This window comes from Cricetulus griseus, chromosome 9 (genome assembly GCF_003668045.3).
Source record: "Cricetulus griseus strain 17A/GY chromosome 9, alternate assembly CriGri-PICRH-1.0, whole genome shotgun sequence".
Taxonomy (NCBI): domain Eukaryota; kingdom Metazoa; phylum Chordata; class Mammalia; order Rodentia; family Cricetidae; genus Cricetulus; species Cricetulus griseus.
In genome coordinates, this window is record NC_048602.1 from 8335574 (window position 1) to 8344928 (window position 9355).

Consider the following 9355-nt stretch of genomic DNA (forward strand, 5'->3'; position numbering starts at 1 on the left):
AGGATAGGTGGGTCTAGGAGATGACAATTCTGGAAAAGGTAGGCAGAGACAGCCTGCCAGAAAGAGATGCCATGTAACCGCCAAAAGCAGTAACAGGTCTGGGCATTCTCTGGTAAGATAAGACCATGTAGAAATACTTAGATTAATAGGAATGAGCTAATAATTAAGAGAGAGCTAACCAGTAAGAAGCCCTAGCCATCAGCCAAAAGTTATATAATTAATAAAGCATTTCTGTGTGTTCATTTGGGGCTGAAGTGACAGTACCTGGCAGGACAAGAAACGCCAGCAACAGTGGAGGACCTTGGTTCTAATTCCAGCAATCACATCCAAGTTTACAGCTCACTTCTAATCTTTTTTTTCAAGATGTATTTATTTATTATGAATACAACATTCTGCTTCCATGTATGTCTTCTCACCAGAAGAGGGCACCAGATCTCATTACAGATGGTTGTGAACCACCATGTGGTTGCTGGGATTTGAACTTAGGACCTCTGAAAGAGCACCCAGTGCTCCTAACCTCTGAGCCATCTCTCCAGCCCCTCACTTCTAATCTTTGTGAGCACCAGGCATGCACATGGTACATATACAGATAAATACTCATACAAAGGAAAATCACTCAAGATTATTATTAATACTAGTACTAGTACTAGTAGTAGTAGTAGTAGTATCATTATTTGGGTTTTACAGATAGGGTTTCTCTGTGTGGCCCTGGCTATCCTGGAAATCATTATGTAGACCAGGCTGGCCTTGAACTCCCAGAGATCTGCCTACCTCTGCCTCCCAAGTGCTGGGATTAAAGCTGAACTTAAAGGTTTAGATGTAGATTCTCTAGTCACTGAACATGTCCAGGCGAGCAAAGTCCCTAAAATGTGCCCACAAATTTACAGAGCTCAGGGCCATCTGAAGAGACAAAAACTTAGAGCACAGGAATGAATTCAGCATAAAATAAATGCATATAAAAATAAAAAAATAGAAGTCCAAAATAGCTAAAAAATAAGAGGGACTTTTTTTGTTGTTTGTTTTTTGTTTTTTGTTTTTTTAAGATTCAACAGCATTGATCTCACTATGTAGCCCTGGCTGGCCTGAAACTCACTATGTAAACAAACTGATCTTGAATTCAAGAGATTTGCCTACCTCTGTCTCCCAATTGCTGAGATTAAAGGTGTGTGCTACCATGCCCCACCCGGTCTCTAACTTCTGATGGTCCTCAGAATCTTAAGTTCTATACCACTATACTCAGTTTAATATATATATATATATATATATATATATATATATATATATTTCCAGAACTAAATAGTAACCCCCCTCTCTCTAAACACACACACACACACACACACACACACACACACACTTCATGTTGAGAGCCTGTTGCAACCCCCATCCTTCCTCCTAAAACGAATTACTCAATAAGGAGATGTATTAGTTATATTTAAGCTCTTGCCACAAGGTGGCACCATATGAGCTGGTCAGCCCTCCCACAGCTGGCTGGCTTACTTTTCTTTTTTTCTTTCTTTCTTTTTTCAGAGACAGGATTTCTCTGTAGCTTTGGAGACTCTCCTGGAACTCACTCTGTAGACCAGGCTGGTCTTGACTCAAAGAGATCCGCCTGACTCTGCCTCTGCCTCTGCCTCCCGAGTGCTGGGATTAAAGGTGTTTGCCACCAACGCCCGGCGTGGCTTACAACTTTTCTATGGAAATCTCAGGAACATTTGTGGTATTATTCTGAACACTTGCTATATAAAATAAAGCCCTGATATGACAACTAAATGATATATGCAAAATGGGTGCATATATAATGGGTTGTGGTCTAGCCTGCCTGGCATGCACAAGGACCCAGGTTCTGTCCCCAGTACCACATAATCTCAGCACTTAAGAAGAGAAGGCAGGGGCTGGAGAGATGGTTCAGAGGTTAAGAGCACTGGCTGCTCTTCCAGAGGTCCGGAGTTCAATTCCCAGCAACCACATGGTGGCTCACAACCATCTATAATGAGATCTGGTGCCCTGTTCTGCAGGCAGAACACTGTACTCATGATATATAAATAAATCTTAGAAGAGGAGGAGGAGGCAAAAAAAAAAAAAGATGGGCAGTGGTGGTGCACACCTTTACTCCCAGCACTCAGGAGGCAGAGGCAGGCAGATCTCTGTGAGTTCGAGGTCAGCCTGATCTCCAGATGAATTCCGGGACAGCCAGGGCTACACAGAGAAACTCTGTCTTGAACACCCCCCCACACCCATCTCCACCCACCCCCACCCCTGGCAGAGAGAGAGAGAGAGAGAGAGAGAGAGAGAGAGAGAGAGAGAGAGAGAGAGAGCAAGAGGATCAAAAGTTGTAGACCACCCTGGGCTATATGAGACCTGTCTCAAATAAAACTCAAACACTTCTAAAGGCCATCAAAGAAACTCAGAAAACTACTACAGGCCAGAGGAGTAGGAACAGAGGAGTCAACTAACTTGAATGTCTGGCAGCTTTATCGCCAATTTGACAATCCAAATGTAACATGGTACTGGCTAGAACCAAGCAAGCTCTGTGTGGTGACACACCCAGAATCCCAGAATTTGGAAAGCAGAAGAAAGGGCCAGAGCCCAACTGTGACCACACAGCAAGTCCTGCAGCCTGTCTGCTGTACCTGCAACTCTACTGGAGAGAGACATCAGCGAAGATGAATGACAACCAAGAAAAGGCCACTGGGATCAACTCTGGGCTTTGAGACTTGATTCGCTGATACATTGTAACAGTTGGTATATTCTGCCTGTTTAAGATGCTAGCCAAATCAGGCTTTGGTGGAACAGGCCTTTGATCCCAGCTCTCTCTCTAGAGGCAGAACTCAGCACTGGGAGTTCCAGGCCAGACTGGTCTACAGAGCGAGTTCCAGGACAGCCACAGTAATTACACAGAGAAACCCTGTCGCACAAAAAAGAAAAGGAAGGAGGGAGGAGGAGGGGGAGGGGGAGGGAGGGAGGGAGGGAAGGAAGGAAGGAAGGAAGGAAAAGAAGGAAAGAAAGAGGGTGTTGAAGACAAGGTAACTGTACTATCCTGGCAATGGTTTGGGAAACTTGGAAACTACTCAGTTGAGTATGATGGCACAAAACTGTAATCCCAGCACTCGGTGAGACAGAGACAGGAAGGTCCATCAGTTCATGGCCAGCCTGTGTTTTATGTAATGAGACCACATTTCAAAAATACCAAAATAAAACATGACAATGAGGGGTCGAGGGGGATGGCTCAGGGGCTAAGAATATTTGCCGCCCTTACTTCCCAGCACCCACGCGGCAGCTCACAACCATCTGTAACTAACTCCAGCTCCAGGGGTTAAGATGCCCTTATTGTCTCCATGGGCACCTACACATATGTACACACACATACATGGAATAAATAATAAATCTTTAAAAATAAAAAAATTAACTAGGTGCCATCGTGTATGCCAGCACTTGGAGGTAGAGGAAGGTGGAGTTCTGACTAGTTACAATTTAAACCAACAATAACAAGAACAAAAAAGAGCAAAGTCAGGTGATGGTAACACACACCTTTAATCCCAGCACGCAGGAGGCAGAAGCAGACAGATCTCTGTGAGTTCAAGGCCAGCACGGTCTACCTCGTTCCAGGACAGCCAGAGCTACAAAGAGAGTCTTGTGGGATTTGTACACTGTGTGAAGGTGTATTGCTGTGATTAGTGTAACAAAAAGCTGAACCAGGCCGGGCATTGGTGGCGCACGCCTTTAATCCCAGCACTCGGGAGGCAGAGGCAGGCGGATCTCTGTGAGTTCGAGGCCAGCCTGGTCTCCAGAGCGAGTTCCAGGATAGGCTCCAATCCAAAGCTACACAGAGAAACCCTGTCTCAAAAAAAAAAAAAAAAAAAAAGTTGAACGGCCAACAGCTGGGCAGGAGGATGTATAGGCAGGATTTCTAGGGAGAGAAAGAGGAGGATGCTAGGCGCTGGGGAGATGCCAGAAGATTCTGAGAGGAAAGAGAAAAGGCAAGATGGAAGAGAGGCAATGGCACGTGATAGAGCATAGATTAATATAAATGGGTTAATTTAAGTTATTAGAGCTAGTTAGGCTGGTGTGTGTGTGTGTGTGTGTGTGTGTGTGTGTGGTGGTAGTGGTGGTGGTGGTGGTGGTGGCGCACACCTTTAACCCCAGCACTTGGGAGACTGAGGCAGGCGGAGCTCTGTGAGTTCGAGGCCAGCCTGGTCTATAGAATTCCAGGGTGGGCTTCAAAGCTACAGAGAAACCCTTTCTCAAAAACAAAACAAAACAAAACACCAAAGGGGGCAAAAAAAAGATAAGAAAAGAAAAAGAAACTACCACTGATCCTTGTTTTAACTGATCCTAATTTCACAGCACTGTGAAAGAGCCCAACTCAAACCCAGCCTGATACCCACCAGCATGTATTTGAAAATCACTCTGGCTGCACACACAGCCCTGAGAAAAAGAACACATGAAATGGTCGGACGTGATGACCAGTCTCTGGAAGTTGTTATTATTCCTAGTTTCTATTATCTTCAACAACTGTCTGGTTTCTACAAATTGTCATGGGTTACCCTGCTCCAGAGCACCCAAGTTTTGAAAATAAGTACAAGTCACTCTGTTCCCGGAAAAACCACTAGCTGTCCCATGGCCTTGCAGGTGTAAAAAAAACCCAAAAAACAATAAACAAACAAACAAAAAAAAACAAAATAACATTCCAAGCCCCTCGTGGGCAAAATTGTAAGTTCAGTTCCCAACCAATCAGTAAATGATTCATGCATGTTATAGCCAACCAATATGTTGTCACACTCCTGCCTAGTGACCAAAAAGACATAAAAACTGCCTGCCTTGGAAACTCGGGGTCCATTGAACTTTCGTCCTGTGACTGACTCTGTGGGGTGACTCTGCAGGGTGTATCTCCGGGAGCTGGACCCACTGACACACATACACGCACATGTACCCACACTGCTCTAGCAATTTCCACGCAAGTATGAAAAGGTAAATAAACCTCATCTCAGCAAGTTCTTGAAACTGAAAAAATTCACACGGCCCCTTCCCAGGGTTCGATAAGCAGTTAAGTCTGCTGAGAAGAGACACCAACCAAAAGCATTCCAGAATGCAGTTTTTCAAGTGAGTCAGCACCTCGGCCGTGTTTTCAGGGACGCAGCTGTCCTTGGGCCACCCATACGCCTATCAGAAACCCCAATAAACTCCTGGGCTCACAACTTTGGATTGTGGTGGAATCGTCCTTTGAAAGTCTTTGAGACCCTATTTGGGGTGAACAGACATTTGTTTCTGTCTCCCGAGGAAAAGTGACGTAACACTATTTCATTTTTGGTTTTTATGTTTTTTGTTTGTTTGTTTTTTAAAGAGTCTCACTCACACTATAGCCCAGTCTGGTCTCAAATTCACAGCAATCGCTCTGTGTCAGCTTCCCAAGTGCTGGGACTGTAAGCATGAAGCATCACCCCAGCAAAGTCTCTTCAAGTTGCCCACACTCGAGTTGAGAAAAGGGTTGCTACTCAGTAAAGGAAAACCCGGGTGTGAACCCATTTACTGACAAAGGTGAAACAGTGACCCCGGGAATCTTACGTGACCAGTATTACGTGGCCAGGTTTTGACATTCAAACTTAACTGATCCTCTGACAGGCTACCTCTCAGAAAGTAGGTCCAGTGATGGGGGAGGTCCTTCTGTACAGATGTTTCTCTTATTGGTTGATGAATAAAACACTGTTTGGTCAATAGAGGCAGGAAGAAGGGCGGGACTAGGAGACGAGAATTCTGGGAAATGTAGGCAGAGACCAAGAAGAGATGCCATGTAGCAGAGGAAGGAGTATCAGGTCCAGACCCTTCTCCAGTAAGATAAGACCACGAGGAAATACCTAGATTTATAGAAATGGGTTAATAATTAAGATAGAGCTAGCCAGTAAGAAGCCCTTTATAGTTAACATAGCATCTGTGTGCTTATTTGGGGCTGAAGCGCAGAGGGACCAAGCTGGGAAGAAACTCCAGCAACAGTCCAGAGCTGAGAAAACTGCCTGGCCCTCAGTTGCTCCAGATATGACAGCGTGAAGACTGAAAACTAGATGATGCTGGACACAGTGGCAACCCAGAACTCAGCAAACAAAAGCAAAGGAACAAGCCATGCGCAGTGGTGAGCTCTTACAGCCACCAGCAGCTCGAGAAGCTGAAGGAAGGTGATGGGAAGTTCAAGGTCCATAAGAGCCTGTCTCAAAAACCCTCTTGCGAATCCACAACCACACTTGGGCACATGCCACCATCCTCCCAAGTGCCTGTCTCTTTGTCTTACTGCTCATGTTGGTCTTTTAAACCCTTCTGTATTTTACTTTCGGTCTTGCTCACTCTGTGTAGGGCAGTCTTTTATGTGCATTGGATATATATATATATATATATATATATATATATATATATATATATATATTTGAATTTGTATGTGGATGTCAGGTACCCTGAGACTGGAATTACAGACAGTTGTAAACAGCCTTGTGGATTCTGGGAATTGAACCCGGGTCCTCTGGAAGAGCAGCTGGTGCTCTTAACCACTGAGCCATCTCTCCAGCCCCATGTAGAGCAGTCTTGTAGTAGCTTCTCGCCTTGCCAGTGAATTAGTGGCTTGCCACTAACTTGCCAGTGAATTAGTTAGTGGCTGCACCTCCCTTTGGGCGTGGCTTCAGGTGAGCACTTGACCGGAAGGGAGAGAAGTACAGGGCAGCCACTATCTCTTGGATCACTGATGGCACCAAAAGGACAAAGACCACATCTTCTGGAGCAGGAATGCCATGGCGGTTCTTTACTGTTATCTGTGTAAGTTGTTCCCCAATGAAATACCCACTTATCATTTATCTTGGGTCTAGTGAACTCATTAATACCATGCCTTCACAGTCTGGCTACAAACTCAGGTCATACTCCTGCAGCTGTGCACTGAATTGGCTTAAAAGCTTTTCTTAAATGCACAGGTGTAAACGTTTGCAGACCAGAAGTCAACACCATGCATTTCTAAGGACCCATCCAAGTTGGTTTTATTTGTGTTATGTGTGCACTTGCTTTTTATGTGGCTTCTGGGACTTGAACTCAGGTTCTTGGGCTGAGCTGCAAGTTTGTTTCCAACTGAGCTATTCCTCCAGCAGCAACAGCCTTCCTTCTTCCTTTTTTCTTATAGTGAAAAGCAGAAAAAAAGATTTTTTTTTTTTTTGGAGCTTTGGAGCCTATCCTGGCACTCGCTCTGGAGACCAGGCTGGCCTCGAACTCACAGAGATCTGCCTGCCTCTGCCTCCCGGAGTGCTGGGATTAAAGGCGTGCGCCACCAACGCCCGGCTAGAAAAAGGAGATTTATTCAAGATGATCACACTGAGAAAGGAATGAAGTAGGGACCAGGCAGTGGTGGTGCAGAGGCAGTCGGATCTCTATGAATTAGAGGGCAGCCTGGTCTATGAAGCTTTGAGCTCCGAGTTCCAGGACAGCCAGGGATGCTATACAGAGAAACCCTGTCTTGAACACCCCCCTCCCCCAAACAGAAAGAAACAAAGTGATGAAGTGACACCCCCCCCCACACACACACAACTCAAGTCCATCTTCCAGATGCTGAAATGAGAGTAAAGTTTAAAGAGAAGGCAAGAACTATGTCTAACCACTCGGGCCAATGTGTGGTCCTGCACACCACTAAAACCCACAATTGGCTGAGCAGATGCTGTCAGGTGGCCTGATAAGCTGTAAATATCTTTTGGGAGATGAGGCACACAGATTCCTTAATAAACTCCAACACTGCTTAAAAAAAAATAATGCCAGGCATAATGATCTTTAATTGCAGCATTCAGGAAGTAGGGGCCTGTGTCAGCCACATTGAGTTAAGGCCAGGGTAGGCTGTGCTAGAGTGTTGGAAGGAAGGAAAGAAGGGAGGGAGGGAGGGAAGGAGGGAGGGAGGGAGGGAGAGACAGGGAGACTAAAAGGAAGTAAAAGAGGGCCAGGTAGCAGTAGCAGCAGGGACTCCAGGCAGTCAGGGGTCAGAGCACCAGGCTGGGCATCAGAAAGGCCAGAGACAAGGTCTAGGAAGCTCAGGGATTACAGGAAGGGCTGGAGTCTGAGACTGCAGCCTGGGAAGCTGCTGGAGGGGTCTGAGTCTAAAGAGCACCCCAGCTCCAGGCGCTAGGCCAACCACCAGGAGGAGAACCTAGACTAGCCAGGGTTGTCCTGGGGATGGCACCACTGAGCTGCGAAAGCAATCCAAGCTTGGCTGGGGGGGGGGTGACGGGGGACGGGGGACGGGGGACGGGACACACAGACACAAGGCACCCTTGCTGACACTGCTGGCTCGGTGACCAGGTCTATACACGATGGAGGCTGAAGCCAGGTGCATTATGTCAGCAATGTGACCGGTGCAACCGCAGAGGAGCTGGCTCCCATTCGTGGCTGTGCTTCAGACAACAGTGTTACCACACTCTGCCAATTTTAGCGTCATGCCAAAGGATCGGCACACACGGTTTTTGAGGACTTCCCTGGCTTAAAATAAGTTCCTGTTTAGAAGAAGGCTAATCAAAGTGATCCCCAGCCAAACCAAGAGACCAGCATTTCCCACGAGCTGGGACCACAAACCACAATGGTTCCTCATCTCCATGCCACAGTGACTTTAGCAGCGAGTCCCAGGGCTGTTGCTGCAGACGCCAGGTTAGTTAGCATGGCATCTCGGTACTCCTTGACTGAAGGGTGTATACTTGTCTAGCATGTATGAAGTGCTGGGCTCAAACCCCAGTACCACAGAAAAAGAAACTTTTTTATGAAATTTTAAACCAGGCACGGTGGCACATGTACTCTAATCCCAGCATTTGGGAGGTGGACTCAGGAGGAGGAGGAGTTCAAAGCTAGCCTCAGCCACTGTGGTACCTGTTCTTGATTGCCAAGGTTCTCTAAGTATCTCTGTCCTGGAACTCACTCTGTAGATCAGATTGGCCTCAAACTCACAGAGAAACAGACATCCTCCTGCCTCTGTCTCCCCCTCCGGCGCTGAGACTAAAGATTGTGCCACCACCACCCAGATTATGGTTTTTTTTTTTTTCTTAATTAATTCACTTGTGGTAGTGCACAGCTTTAATACCAACACTCCAGAGGCAGAGGCAGGTAGAGATCTCTGTGAGTTCTAGGCCAGCCTGGTTTATAGAGGGACTTCCAGGACAGCCACAGCTACACAAAGAAACCATCTTGGTGTGTGTGTGTGGGGGGGGGGGTGTTATTTGAAATGGGAACAACAATTTTTAATCCAGATCCACCTGTAATCTGGGCCACACCTTCTGCTGGCAGCCTATAGAAAAGATGGAGAGGAGAAGCCTGACCCTTTTGCCTGCTTGCTCACCCTCTCCAGGCAAATCTATTC